Source organism: Cervus elaphus, chromosome X, assembly GCF_910594005.1.
Source record: "Cervus elaphus chromosome X, mCerEla1.1, whole genome shotgun sequence".
Classification (NCBI taxonomy): domain Eukaryota; kingdom Metazoa; phylum Chordata; class Mammalia; order Artiodactyla; family Cervidae; genus Cervus; species Cervus elaphus.
Window position 1 is genome coordinate 73,885,263 of NC_057848.1, and position 14,890 is coordinate 73,900,152.

At 49.0% G+C, this 14,890-nt stretch overlaps 2 protein-coding genes and 1 pseudogene across 9 annotated transcripts in view; all 3 read right to left on the reverse strand.

Moving 5' to 3' along the window:
* The window catches only part of LOC122689843 (melanoma-associated antigen 10-like), a 335,391-nt gene that overhangs the window by 280,335 nt on the left and 40,166 nt on the right, over positions 1-14,890 (reverse strand). The window lies entirely within an intron of this gene.
* The window catches only part of LOC122689847 (melanoma-associated antigen 10-like), a 596,047-nt gene that overhangs the window by 119,153 nt on the left and 462,004 nt on the right, over positions 1-14,890 (reverse strand). For 2 of the 8 annotated variants that reach the window (XM_043896620.1, XM_043896616.1), the window contains exon 2: positions 9,219-9,297. The exons of 2 other annotated variants lie outside the window; for them this stretch is intronic. The gene's annotated coding sequence lies outside the window, so the exon portion shown is untranslated. Of the gene's footprint in view, positions 1-9,218; positions 9,298-9,963; positions 10,036-10,077; positions 10,109-12,379; positions 12,509-14,890 lie in introns of those variants that run through there. 4 more of the 8 variants (XM_043896619.1, XM_043896618.1, XM_043896615.1 and 1 more) reach the window with 4 other exon arrangements.
* LOC122689845 overlaps positions 1-14,890 on the reverse strand; it is a 587,451-nt pseudogene that overhangs the window by 57,751 nt on the left and 514,810 nt on the right.

A 14,890-nucleotide genomic window follows, 5' to 3' on the forward strand; every position in this document is an offset into this window, starting at 1 on the left:
GTTTTTGGTGTCATCCCGGTGAAATCATTAACATCTAAAATATTTCTAGATATATAAATAAGCACAGGTTAAAAAGTACACATATAATTCTTTGCCCTGTCTACCAACGGGTGCCCAGAAGCAATGACCCTTCAATACCAATGAGCACACTTAGGGCACAGATCTAGTTTTGTCAATACCATTTGATAATAAAAGGAACAAGGGCTCCATGAAAAAATTGATGATTCTAGAATTGGGACAGGAAATAGGTAAAATGAGCCTGGAGCATCTTGTACAGTGTGAAAATAAAAAAGAGAAAAAGAAATGCTCAAAAAATTTTCAAAAGAGGAAGCAACATTTCCAGGTATATGACAAAGGTCTATACAAAGGGAGATGACAGGAAGAGTTCCCAATGGCCAATCCGAGAACAATTTGAAAATAAAAATATATAAAGTTGTATTGGATTTTAACCCAAAGTATAATAAAGATACCATGATTCCATACTGAGAAACAGAAATAATTTCTTAATTACACAAACAAGGATAGGCAAGTGTTCCACACAGAAATATTCCAGTTTATGCAGACATTCCAACTTGTAGAAAGGGGAGCATAACTCCCCACCCCTGAGGCATGGACTGCACATCGTGACTTTCTTCCAAAGAGGACAGGATACAAAGAGGGTATAAAATGATCACTTTATCGCATAGACATATGACAAGCACTACCTCAGCCACATGATCAATGAGAGCATCATCAGTGATCAATTATGCTAATAGTATAAACACTTGATACAATGTGATGAGAATAGGATTTTACATCTGTAAAATTCCTCTCCCAAACTTGTAATCCCAGGCTATTATATTTATTATATATTATATTATATACATATTATATTATATATATTATATATTATAAATAAAAAGATATATTTATATATAAATATATATTTATATATGTATATTTATAAATATAAACAAATTATAATAATAATAAATAATGCAATGTTTCCTATTAATTATAATCAATATATCATATTACTGTAAGATATTAGGAATAGGGGAGACTGGGTGATGGCCATAAGAGATTTCTGCTGTTCTCACAATTTTTTTTTCAAGTCATAATGGGTTACAAGGGTTAAAAGGGTTACAAAGGAAAAGGTGAAAATAAAGACTATTTTCAAAATAAAAAAGGCAAGGAAACTTTGGGCACAACATGCTGAGTATGTTAAAAAAGACACAGAAAGGAAACCAAAAACAAGCACATGGAACCTGTATGTATGAAACAACCCTTGCTAAATTAGCTTCAACTTTTCCTCTCCCTTAACCTCCAATCCCATATAATATACTAAAACCAGGTCTCTTCCAGAAACATCTCTGGATCCACATTTTTCTCAAGTCCCACAAACACTGCCCTAATCCAACCTCATAGATGTTTTGCCTGGATATGGCAAAAGCCGCCAACCAAGAGCAGGTGTAAACCTGGAACCCATTACTTGCTCAAAAACCACTTTAAGATGTCTGCCAGTGTTATTTGCGACAGAGGTCTGTCAAGATCCAGGCAGGTGTCAATGTCTTGCCTTGGATACAAGGGTCCAGAGCAAACCTTTAGCTGTGCGTACATGTGAGTGCTCGTGTCTGACTCTTTGTGACACCATGGACTGTGGCACACACCCCCCAACCGCATCTCCTCTGTCCATGGGATTTCCCAGGCAAGAATAGTGGAGTGGGATACCTTTTCCTCATCTAGAGTATCTTCCCACCCAGGGATCGAAGTTGTATCTCCCACATTGCAGGCAGATTCTTTAACACTGAGCCTCCAGGGAAGCCATGAGGAAACACAGGGACTTCTCAGAGGAGCAGAACACTCACTGAGAATCCTTAACCCAAGGGAGGTGCCTGTGCAATCTGTGATGCCCTGGGCAAGATCAGCTTGGGAACAGAGTGGTGTGTGTCCACACAGAGGCTGCTGCAGGAGATGCTGGATCCTGGAAACGACCTCCAGATAAGTCGTTGGGGGTGAGGGCCAGTTTGGGCATCCTTGCAATCAAAGGCCTGAGGTTCTTATGTACCCAGAGCAAGAACCCAACAACACCTAACAGTCATATCCCATAAGGCGCATGAGGAGTGCCTGCCATGAGAGCTGCCACATATACATCCTGGAGTGCCCCCTGGGGCTGTGGTCCCAGCCTTGGCCCCAAAGCACGGACGTCCTCATGGAGGCCAGAGCGGCAGCTAACCTGCAGTGGCACCTGCTCGCCCCTCCCTCTCCCGGCCAGCCCCATGCAAGTCTGATGGGATCTCCAGGGGCTTGCTGCTTCCATGTCTCTGGGGCTGTTGACCCTCTATGTAGCCTGCACTCCTGGGCCCCAGATTCCTCTCCTACCTGGCTCCTTTCTGAATCCTCACTGGAGTCTGGGACCTCTGGCGCCTGGGGTAGCATCCTCCCAGGCATCTGCTAGAGCTTGTCTTCTGCTCAAACAGCCCTACTGGGGACACCAAAGTCCTAGCTAGCTCTGCCTGTGACTGACCAGACAGCCCTCTGCCTCTCACACTCAGGCTCAAAAGCCAGGACCTCACAGTCACATTCACAAGACCCTGACTTTCCTCCAACACGCTCCACAGGGATTCCACAGGGAATAAATGGTCTGATACACCTCAGGATCTTAGAGATGTGCCCCGCACTTCCATGGCAATGACTACTACTGACCCCCATGAGGAGACGTGCCCAGGGGCTGCATCAAGACCTGCTGGCTCCACCTGAAGCACAGTGGAAGGGGATGCTGCTCTGGGATTTCCAAATAAAGTTACACACATGAGGTCATCAGGGCCAGGGCCTAATCCACTCTCAGTGGGGGGTGGGGGATGAGGGGCAAGCAGGACAAAACCAAAGGCAAGGTTCTGGGGGAGAGGGGGCACTGTGGGCAGCAGTGGTGGGGGGGCCTCAGGGCTGGGCGCCACCAGGAAGATGCCCCCAACAGGGGACTTTGGCAGCTGGCTGCTGCCCTCCTGATGGAGACTGAGCACAGCCCAGAGGGGGCTGACAGAGAAGCTCGTGGGGGGCGGGGACAGGCTGTGGGTCGTTGGTGGGGGTGGGTGGAATTCCTGAAGCCAGTTCCCTGTGGGGCAGCCTTTCTCAAGGGTCAGAGGTGAGGGGTTTGAGTCACTGGAAGAGAAACCACACTCAGAGTGGTCTATGTCTGTGTGTTGTCCTGACTTGAGGATTAACCCCCAGGTGCCCATGTCCCTTCAGAACAAATGGTTGTTGACAAAATGCTTCTGCTCAAAATTCACTGGCCCTGGGTCATAATATGAGCCTTCCTAAATGAAGAGGCCTGGCAGGGTCGTGTCCCCATGTGTGCAGGGAGAGAGGAAGACAAAAGGTGACTGAACACCTGACATCTCTCCAATTCCACACTGCCTAGCAGATGCTCCACAAAGAGCAGCAGTTAAAAATCTCCTTTGTATTGGGGAGGAGAGTCTGAGCAGGTCACGTGGGTCTTGAAATTCTCCACCTTTTCCAAGTGTCCACTGACTATGTGGCTGCTACCTTAAATGTGGCCAGAATCACATTTCTTGTTCCCATTGTTCTCTGACACACAGCATGGAGAGCTGCCCCTTCAGCCCCCTGCACCCAACCACACCCCCACTGCAGTGACCTCACCACCTCCTTAGGCCCGGAAGTCGCTCCTGCCTTTTGATGCCAGGCACAGCCTTAACCTGGGTCTCTGCTGCCTCCACACTTCTGAACCTGCCTGAATCCGGGGACGCTGCTGGATGTTGCATCTTTACTGGCTACTACTTATTTCTCGTGTTATTAGCATCTCAGACTCTGTCCCTCTCTCTTGTGGAAATTGTTTTGTTTTCAGGACACCTCAGAGAATTGGCAGCTTAATTAGAAATGGAATAGAAAACCACTCAGAATTGCTGTTCTGTGTTTTCCTCCTGGATGATATATATCAATTTCGGTGTTTGTCTGTGATTCGGGGTGGAGAGTAGTGTGTCCAGCGGCGCACAGCTCACTCAAACTCATTAAGAAACAAACAGAGAAAAACCAAATTAACAAAATTAGAAATGAAAATGGAGAGATCACAACAGACAACACTGAAATACAAAGGATCATAAGAGACTACTACCAGCAGCTCTGTGCCAATAAAATGGACAACTTGGATGAAATGGACAAATTCTTAGAAAAGTATAACTTTCCAAAACTGAACCAGGAAGAAATAGAAGATCTTAACAGACCCATCACAAGCAAGGAAATCGAAACTGTAATCAAAAACCTTCCAGCAAACAAAAGCCCAGGACCAGATGGCTTCACAGCTGAATTCTACCAAAAATTTAGAGAAGAGCTAACACCTATCTTACTCAAACTCTTCCAGAAAATTGCAGATGAAGGTAAGCTTCCAAACTCATTCTATGAGGCCACCATCACCCTAATTCCAAAACCAGACAAAGATGCCACAAAAAAAGAAAACTACAGGCCAATATCACTGATGAACATAGATGCAAAAATCCTTAACAAAATTCTAGCAAACAGAATCCAACAACATATTAAAAAAACATACACCATGACCAAGTGGGCTTTATCCCAGGAATGCAAGGATTCTTTAATATCCGCAAATCAATCAATGTAATACACCACATTAACAAATTGAAAGATAAAAACCATATGATTATCTCAATAGACGCAGAGAAAGCCTTTGACAAAATTCAACACTCATTTATGATTAAAACTCTCCAAAAAGCAGGAATAGAAGGAACATACCTCAACATAATAAAAGCTATATATGACAAACCCACAGCAAGCATCACCCTCAATGGTGAAAAATTGAAGGCATTTCCCCTGAAATCAGGAACAAGACAAGGGTGCCCACTCTCACCACTACTATTCAACATAGTGTTGGAAGTTCTGGCCACAGCAATCAGAGCAGAAAAAGAAGTAAAAGGAATCCAGATAGGAAAAGAAGAAGTAAAACTCTCACTGTTTGCAGATGACATGATCCTCTATATAGGAAACCCTAAAGACTCTACCAGAACATTACTAGAGCTAATCAATGAATATAGTAAAGTTGCAGGATATAAAATTAACACACAGAAATCCCTTGCATTCCTATATACTAACAATGAAAAAACAGAAAGAGAAATTAAGGAAACAATACCATTCACCATTGCAACAAAAAGAATAAAATACTTAGGAGTATATCTACCTAAAGAAACACAAGACCTATACATAGAAAACTATAAAAAACTGATGAAAGAAATCAAAGAGGACACAAACAGATGGAGAAACATACCGTGTTCATGGATTGGAAGAATGAATATTGTCAAAATGGCTATTCTACCCAAAGCAGTCTATAGATTCAATGCAATCCCTATCAAGCTACCAACGGTATTTTTCACAGAACTAGACCAAAGAATTTCACAATACAAAAAATCTCGAATAGCCAAAGTAATCTTGAGAAAGAAGAATGGAACTGGAGGAATCAACCTGCCTGACTTCAGACTCTACTACAAAGCCACAGTCATCAAGACAGTATGGTACTGGCACAAAGACAGATATATAGATCAATGGAACAGAATAGAAAGCCCAGAGATAAATCCATGAACCTATGGATACCTTATCTTTGACAAAGGAGGCAAGGATATACAATGGAAAAAAGACAACCTCTTTAAAAAGTGGTGCTGGGAAAACTGGTCAACCACTTGTAAAAGAATGAAACTAGAACACTTTCTAACACCATACACAAAAATAAACTCAAAATGGATTAAAGATCTAAATGTAAGACCAGAAACTATAAAACTCCTAGAGGAGAACATAGGCAAAACACTCTCCGACATAAATCACAGCAAGATCCTCTATGACCCACCTCCCAGAATATTGGAAATAAAAGCAAAACTAAACAAATGGGACCTAATGAAACTTAAAAGCTTTTGCACTACAAAGGAAACTATAAGTAAGGTGAAAAGACAGCCCTCAGATTGGGAGAAAATAATAGCAAATGAAGCAACAGACAAAGGATTAATCTCAAAAATATACAAGCAACTCGTGAAGCTCAATTCCAGAAAAATAAATGACCCAATCAAAAAATGGGCCAAAGAACTAAACAGACATTTCTCCAACGAAGACATACAGATGGCTAACAAACACATGAAACTCATTATTAGAGAAATGCAAATCAAAACCATAATGAGGTACCATTACACGCCAGTCAGGATGGCTGCTATCCAAAACTCTACAAGCAATAAATGCTGGAGAAGGTGTGGAGAAAAGGGAACCCTCTTACACTGTTGGTGGGAATGCAAACTAGTACAGCCGCTATGGAAAACAGTGTGGAGATTTCTTAAAAAACTGGAAATAGAACTGCCATATGACCCAGCAATCCCACTTCTGGGCATACACACTGAGGAAACCAGATCTGAAAGAGACACGTGCACCCCAATGTTCATTGCAGCACTGTTTATAATAGCCAGGACATGGAAGCAACCTAGATGCCCATCAGCAGATGAATGGATAAGGAAGCTGTGGTACATATACACCATGGAGTATTACTCAGCCATTAAAAAGAATGCATTTGAACCAGTCCTAATGAGATGGATGAAGCTGGAGCCCATTATACAGAGTGAAGTAAGCCAGAAAGATAAAGAATATTACAGCATACTAACACATATATATGGAATTTAGAAAGGTGATAACGATAACCCTATATGCAAAATAGAAAAAGAGACACAGAAATACAGAACAGACTTTTGAACTCTGTGGGAGAAGGTGAGGGTGGGATATTTCAAAAGAACAACATGTATACTATCTATGGTGAAACAGATCACCAGCCCAGGTGGGATGCATGAGACAAGTGCTCCGGCCTGGTGCACTGGGAAGACCCACAGGAATCGGGTGGAGAGGGAGGTGGGAGGGGGGATCGGGATTGGGAATACATGTAAATCCATGGCTGATTCATATCAATGTATGACAAAACCCACTAGAAAAAAAAAAAAAAAGATCCCAGGATTCTCGTCACACAGCAGGTCCTGTCCACTTTTGCAGCTTCCCTTTACTCATTTCATCCAAATGAACGCTAGACCATGCTCACAAGTGAAAATCATAAAGACCAGATGACCAAAGAAACTGTTATTTCAATGTACTTGTTAATCAGCTTCCTATGGCAGAGACAAGAACGCTAGCAGAGGGAATACTGGGCATGTATTAAAGAGCAAGATTCACATTTTCTAGGATTCTGAGCAGATGGTGGAGAGAAAACACTAATTTCATCCCTGTGGTCAACAGCTATGGGACAAGAGCAAGGACCCCTTCCTGCCTGCCCTAGAAAGACACCACTCTGGGGTTTATCCAAGAAGTAAAAGGATACCTCACAGCAATGATCCGTCTCACAGATTCCCCTCACCCCCAAGACAGACCTCATGTGACTGCGGCTCCTCGACCATCGCTGTAAGTGTGGGGGTGTCCTGCTACTCCTAGTGTCCCCACTGTTAACATGGCCTTTCACGGAGCAGAGAATCTGTACACGTCTTTGGAATAACTGAGCCAATGAGCAGGGCTCTCAGATTGTCTGCTACTTTCTTTAATAACCCAGGAAAATTCAATTAACTGAGATCATTTAGTTATTGTGAATGACAGACAAGAAGGCCATAAGCATGAACTGACAATGATTACTTTTAGTATCTAACTCTTCTCCATACAATACTATTGCTACAGAAGTTCACATTTTCAAAACATTTCTAATTTCGATTCCATTGCATTCTGTTCAGGACCACAAAACAAAATGGAAGACTTTCCCATCTCTCTTACAAAAACTCTTGTTTTTGAACTGTGTAGCATCCGATACACTCGGATCAATATTCACAAATCTAAGATATTGAAGTTTCTTTAGCCTACTCTGAAACCAAACTTTGAAAAGTTTCTAAAGAAAACAGAGATGAATCCCCATGTCATCATAGAGAACAGGAACCAAAAGATGCTACAAACTGGTTCCCCCAACTAGCCCGGGCCCTCACAGTTTAGAAAGCTGACTACCCCCTCTTTAACCACAGAGAGAAGGAACAACCTGGCTGCTGCTCTGTCTCAGGCCCCCTATTCCTCCTCCCTCGCATCTTATGCAGACAGGAATGGGAAGGTCCTCAAAGCCCTTTGGTTGACCCTGCGCATAAATGCCATGACTTGCCACTTGCTGCTCTCCACATAGGCCCGGGGACCCCACAGGAACTCATAGCACACAGGGTGGCTGTCAGGCACCTGCTGGTACCGCAGGTATCCTTCCCGCACCCACACTTGGGTCAGAAGCTCCCTGAGCTCCCCAAAGACACACTGCTCACTCCCAACATACATCACCATCCTGCTGAGTGCTCCCCAGACCGCCTCCTCAGGGGCCGGGTCTCCAAACCACATGATCATGCTGAGGACCAGCACCAGGAAGCCGGCCTTGGGCAGGCCCACCCCATCGCTCAGCATCTCATCGCAAGTGAGGCCCAGGATGGGGACCAAGATGTAGATGTGCTCCGCTGGGTCCACCTCTTTCACGTCCACGCCAAAGACCAGCTGCAGGCACACTGAGACTTCCCTGAAGACCACCGGGAAGTGCTCCTGGTTATCCCTGAGGACCTTATTCAGCATTTCCGCCTGGGAGGTCAGCTCCTTGGCTCGATACTTGAGGAGCAGGAACTTCATCAGTTTACCTATCATCCTATCCAGAATTTCCTGGGGCAAGGCCTCCATAGGAGCAGAGGAGGATGCTGGGTAGTAGGAGGCCAAGTGGAATGCGGACTCCCCCACCTCAGCCTCCAAGAGCGGCACCTCGATAGGGCCCTGGGCCTCGCCTGGGTCCTGAAGGTCTTCCTCGGGTTTGCTGAGCTCACTCATCTCAACCACGAGCACAATGCCTGAGGTGAAACAAGACACGGAACTGAGGCAGAGGTACAGATGGGGACCAAGGGCCTCTGGGAGAGAGGAGGTGTGAGCAACCTGGGCTAAGAAATGCATCCTGGATGGTACGACACAGGCCACTTACAGCTCTCCCTTGAGGAGTTCTCTCAGACCTCACAGGAGAGCTCCTCCTGGGAGGCCAGTCCCCTGGCTACCCGAAGGAGGAAGGAAGGTGGCTCCCCAGGGTGTGGTCAGTACAGCCCGAGATATCCGGGTCCAAAACAGTGTGAGGAATTGGGGCCTTCTGGGTCCCCCCTATGTTCTGGGATAGGGAGCCTCTGGTTCACTTCAGGTCACCCTCTCACCTTGAATCCTGATACTGCCTGTCTGAACTCAGGACACAGGCTTCAGACCTCTGCCTTCGCCTCCCGGTTCCTGGAGCTCCTGTGAGAGAAATGGAGGTGACATCTAAGGGCTATACTGTGGCACAGCCCTGGGCCTTCTCTACTGCTAGGTGGGGACGCACACTCGGATTATACCCAGTTGTGTTGTGGGTACCTTGTAATGCTCACCTTTCCCCTGGCATGACCTGGACAGTCCCCTTTGGAGGAGTAGACGGAAACTCAAAAAAAGACACAAGCCTGAACAGAAAGCACTGAGGGGCCCCACATGCGGCCGCACCTGTCCAGGGCCTGGCGCGGGTCCTAGGCTGGGGAGATGCTCGGTCCTCAGCTCCTCCTCACGTCCTGCCTGGCCTCCAAGCACTCGCCACAGGGGCGGGGGTTTGCTCAGTCCAACCTTGGGGTTGGGGAGTCCAGCCTCTGCCAACCTGAAGCCTCCACCTCTGCCCGTAAAACCTCACCCCCCGAGTTCCCTAAGCCAGCGGTCAAGAAACTGCTCACCCTGCTCACCCCACTCTGGGCCCTCCAAGACCCTCTTGCAAGGGCCAAGATCCCTCCAGCTTGGCGTCGAACCGTCTCAATCCTTCCTCGCATGGAGCCTGGACTCCAGGTAGGACTCGCGTTTGTCGCCTCTGCCATTTTGACACCCCGCCGCTTTCCCAAGGCCTCCAGTCCCTCTGAGACCGGCATGTGAGGAAGTCAGACAGACCTACTGTGCTCTTCTCACCCCAAGGGCTCCCAGGGACGACTACAGGGATGGGGATCTGTGGGGTTCCATCAGTCCTCACTCAGGGTGCCCGCAGTCCTCCTTCAGGAACCTCACCTTGCCTCCGCGCACGACCTGGATTCTCGCCTCTCCGCAACTGAAGCCCCGCCCCTTATAGCAGGACCCCAGTCTCTTGAAGACCCGGATGTCAGGAAGACAGCTCATGCCTGTGGCACTCATCCTGCCCCCACGGTTGCCCTGGACTGCCAACAGAGATTCGCTTCTCTGAGGTCCCCTCTGATTACGGGTCCAGGGTCCTCTAGTCCCTCTTCAGGGTCCTCAAGGTCTTCAACCCTGCAGGACCTGGGAATCGGGCCCCCGAGGCCCCGCCCCATATGTGACGTCCCCACTCAGAGACCCGGATGTCAGGAAGTGAGACCATGCACTTCGGGCTCATCGTATCCCAGTTCGGCCAAGGACCAACAGCAGCTCCAGGCTTTTCTGAGGTCTCCTCTGATGTGGGTCCAGGGTCCAGGGTCCACTCAATCGTCCGTCAGTGTCCTCAAATTGAAACCCTGGAGGAGCTGGGGATCTTCCCTCTGCTCACCTGAGGCTACACCCCCTTTCCCAGGTCCCCAGTTTCTCTGAGACCCAGATGTCAGGAAATGCAGCATGTGCTCATCCACCCTCTGTGAGCCCTGAGACTTGATGTGAGGGTCCCGCCTCTGGTCAACACAAGGGGCATCCCCAGAATGCCAGGGCTCTAGATGAGATTCCTTAGGAAGGATTAAGGAACCCCACAGATTCCTGACCCTACTGTCAGCCCTGGGCCACCCTGGTGGTGGGATGAGCGCTTGGCAGCCTCTTCTGACTTCCGCATCTGTATCTCAGAAACATTAGGCAATTGTTAGAAGCGTCAGGGCGTCAGATGGGCAGTGAGAAAGATCTTCTTTCTTTTGAGAGTCAAGGTGAGGACACTGAGGAAGGACAGAGGGGACCCTGGACCCCAGAGCAGAGTGGGCTCTGGGAGGACATTGGGTGGATGAACGTATGCTGGATTTCCTGACTGGGTCTCAGAGAGACTGGGGACCTGGGATAGGGGGCTGACTTCCTAATATCCAGATTTCAGCCTGGTGTCCTAGTATAGAGAGACGACTTAGTGACATCCACATATCAGAAAGACTGGGCTCCTGGTATGAGGTTTGGGGCGTTAGTAGGGGAGAGGAGAGAATCTGAAGTCGTACCTGGAGATAAGTTGAGGTCTCTGAGGGAAGGCTGAAGGGACCCCAAGTGAAAACTCTAGGGATCCCAAGATAAGAGGGATGGAACCCCACAGATCCCTGCCCCTGCCATCGGCCCTGGGAGCCCTCGGGGTGAGAAGAGCACACTAGGTCTGTCCTGAGTTCCTGACATCCAGCTCTGTGAGGCTGGGGACTTGGTGTGAGGAGCAGGGACTATGGTGGGGAGAGGACAGAGACTAGGTCCTCCTGGAAATCAAGGTGAGGACCCTGAGGGAGGACTGAGTGTAGCCAGATCTCAGAACAGAGGGAACCCTGGTAGTCCCTGGGCAGGGTAACCTCGTGCCGCATTGCCTGATAACCCTGGCAGAGAGACTGGGGACCTCTTGAAAGCAGGGGAAACTCCGAATGGCGGATGGGACACTTGCAGGTCTTGTGTGGAGTCTAGACCCCATGCAAGGCAGGACTAAGGCAGTTAGACCCCGACAGGGAGGGATCTTGGCCCTTGCAAGGGGGTCTTGCAGGGTGCAGAGTGTGGTGAGCAGTTTCTTGAACTCTGGCTTAGGGACCTCGCGAGGTGAGGTATTTCAGGAACAGCCGAAGGCTTCCGGTTGGCAGAGGCTGGACTCCTCAACCGCAATGGAGGACTGAGCAGACCCCCGCCCCTGTGGTCAGTGCTGGGAGGGAAGGCAGGACATGAGGAGGAGCTGAGGACTGAACACCTCCCTGGCCTAGGCCCCACAGGAGACCTTGGGCAGGTGCGGCCGCATGTGGGGCCCCTCAGCGCTTTCTTTCCAGTCTCGGGTCTTGTTCTGTGTTTCCCTCCAGGCCCCCAGAGGGGAGGGACCAGGTTGTGCCAGGGGAAATGTAAGCACTAAAGGGGAGCTCTGAAGGGACCTCTCACCACACAACTGAGGGACCCTCACAGTGTGCACCCCTTGTACTGTCAGAGAATGCTAAGGGCTGTGCCACGGGATACCACTGAGGTGCCCCTCCATTTCTCACAGGAGCTGTAGGAAGCAGTAGGCGAAGGCAGACATCTGAGGCCCGTGTCCTGAGGTCAGTGAACAGAGGAGGTCCAGGCAATGCCAGGAGTCAAGGTGATGAGGGTGCCCTGAGTGGACACCAAGTGCTGCCCATCCCAGAACAGAGGGGACCCCACAAGGGCCTAATCCCCTTACCTTGTCAGTCCCAGAAATCTCGGGCTGTGCTGACCACACCCTGGGGAGCCACCTCACTTCCTTCTTCAGGTAGCCAGGGGACTGGCCACTCCAGAGGCATGTCCCTGTGTGGTCTGAGAGCACTTTTCAAGAGGAGAGCTGCAAGTGGCCTGTGGCCAACCAGGGTGCGGTTCTCAGGTGAGGCCATTCACAGCCCGTCTATCCACCATCCAGGCCCATGGTCCTCATCTGTCCCATTTGCCCCCATGCCTCACTCCTGCCTCACTCTGTAGTTTGATCCCAGGCATCACGCTCATGGTCAAGATGACTGAGCTGAGCAAGCTCGAGGAAGACCTTCAGGACCCAGGTGAGGCCAGGGTCCTGTGGAAGTGCAGCTCTCTGGGGCTGAGCGGGGGAGGCTGTATCACCCTCAGCCTCCTCCCCCACAGTCTCCTGCTCCACCCTTGTGGAGGCCTTGCCCCATGAAGCTCTGAATGAGATAGTGGCTAACTTGATGAAGTTCTTGCTCCTGTAGTATCTGGCCAGACATCTGACATCCCAGGCGGAAATGCTGAAGAAGGTCCTCAGGAATAACCAGGAGCATGTCCTAGTGGTCTTCAGTCAAGCTGCAGAGTGCCTACAGGTTGTCGTTGGCCTGGAGGTAAAGCAGTTGGACCCCAGGGAGCACATCTACATCATGGTCCCTACCCTGGGCCTCACCTGCAATGTGATGCTGAGCAGTGGGCAGACCCTGCCCAAGGCTGGCATCCTGGTGCTGCTCCTCAACCTGATCATGCAGAGTGAAGACCTGACCCCTGAGGAAGCAGTCTTGGGAGTACTCAGCAGGACAGGGGTGTGTGTTGGGAGTGAGCCCTGTCTCTTTGGGGAGCTCAGGGAGCTGCTGACCCAAGTGTGGCTGCGGGAGGGATACCTGGAATACCAGCAGGTGCCTGACAGCCACCCTGCTCGCTATGAGTTCCTGTGGGGCGCCCTGGCCTATGTGGAGACCAGCAAGTGGCAAGTCACGGTGTCTGTGCTCAGGGTCTAACAGAGGGCTTTGAGGGCCTCCCCACTCCTGTCTGCAGAGGCTGCGAGGGAGGAGGAATAGGGGGCCTGAGCCAGAGCAGCAGCCAGGGTAATCCTTCCCTCTGTGATTGAAGAGGGAGTAGTCACCTTCTCAGAAGTGAGGGCCCGGGCCAGTTGGGGGAACCAGTGCACAGCATCTGTGGGCTCCTGTTCTCTACAATGACATGGAGATTCATCTGTTTTCCTTAGAAAATCTTCAAGCTTTGATTGTTTTTGCAAAAGGCTAAATAAAGTTCAGTGTCTTAGCTTGGAGAATGAGGTTGATCAATATGTGTTTGTGCTTACACCGTTCAAGAACAAGAGTTTTGCTGTTTTGTGAGAGATTGGAAACTCTTCCATTTTGTTTTGTGACCCTGAATGGGACACAGTGGAAATGGAATTAGATCCGTTTCGGAAATGTGAGCTTGTGGTGGAGTGGTGGAGTCGCTCAGTCCTGTCCGACTCTTCGCGACCCCATGGACTGTGGCCAACAAGGCTCCTCAGTCCATGGGATTTTCCAGGCAAGAGTACTTGGGTGGGCTGTCATTTCTTTCTCCAGGGGATCATCATGACCCAGGGATGGAACACGGGTCTCCCAATGTAGACAGACACTTTACCGTCTGAGCCACCAGGGAAGCACTAATATTGATGCGGCAAGAATTATGTGATAAAAGTAATTGCAATGAATTCATCCATCTGTCCTTCTTGTGTGTCATTCTCAAAAACTAAATTATCTTTATTTGGGTTTGTCTGGGTTATTTAAGGAAGCAGCTGGCAATAAATCTGAGGCCCCTGTTCACTAGCTCATATATTCTGAAGACCTTTACAGAGTATCTTCTCCAGGAAAGGCGGTGTTAGGAGTGGGGACACTAGGAGAAGCAGGACACCCCCGCACCTAGAGCAAAGTTCTAGGAGCCGCAGTCACACAAGGAAGGTGGAGAGACCTCCCCTAGTCGCACTGAACAAGGCAACATGAGGTTGGGCGGTGGAGCTCCAGGAGGAGCACTCGAGTTTCAGTGCCTGAGCCAAGGTGGTTTGGGGCTTTAGGACCCTGGGTTCCTTCTGTGGGAGGTGGTCGAGGTGAGGCAGGCTGGTAGCAGCCCTCAGACTTGCAGACAGTGTTTCTTCGCGGAGATGGCAAATTCTGAAATGGATCATGGCTGTAAGGTGGCCTTTTGCATCTCGGACAAAGCCCAGACAGATCTCTTTCTGGGGCAGGAAGGAAGGGGTCCTGACTCTTGTCGCATTGCTGTTGATCACAGGGGCAAAGGAGGTGTTTTCTACCCCACATCTGCTAGGAATCCTGCAGAACTTTGGTCGCACTCCCTTGAAGTGGTGCCCAAGAAATGCATGGAACTACCCTTTCTTTCCTGGTCCCGGAGATCCAGAACCCACGGTCTTAAATAGCTTTCAATTATCTTGATTGTAATTGGCCATTGTAATCAAGGACTTGACCTTAGTTGGGGC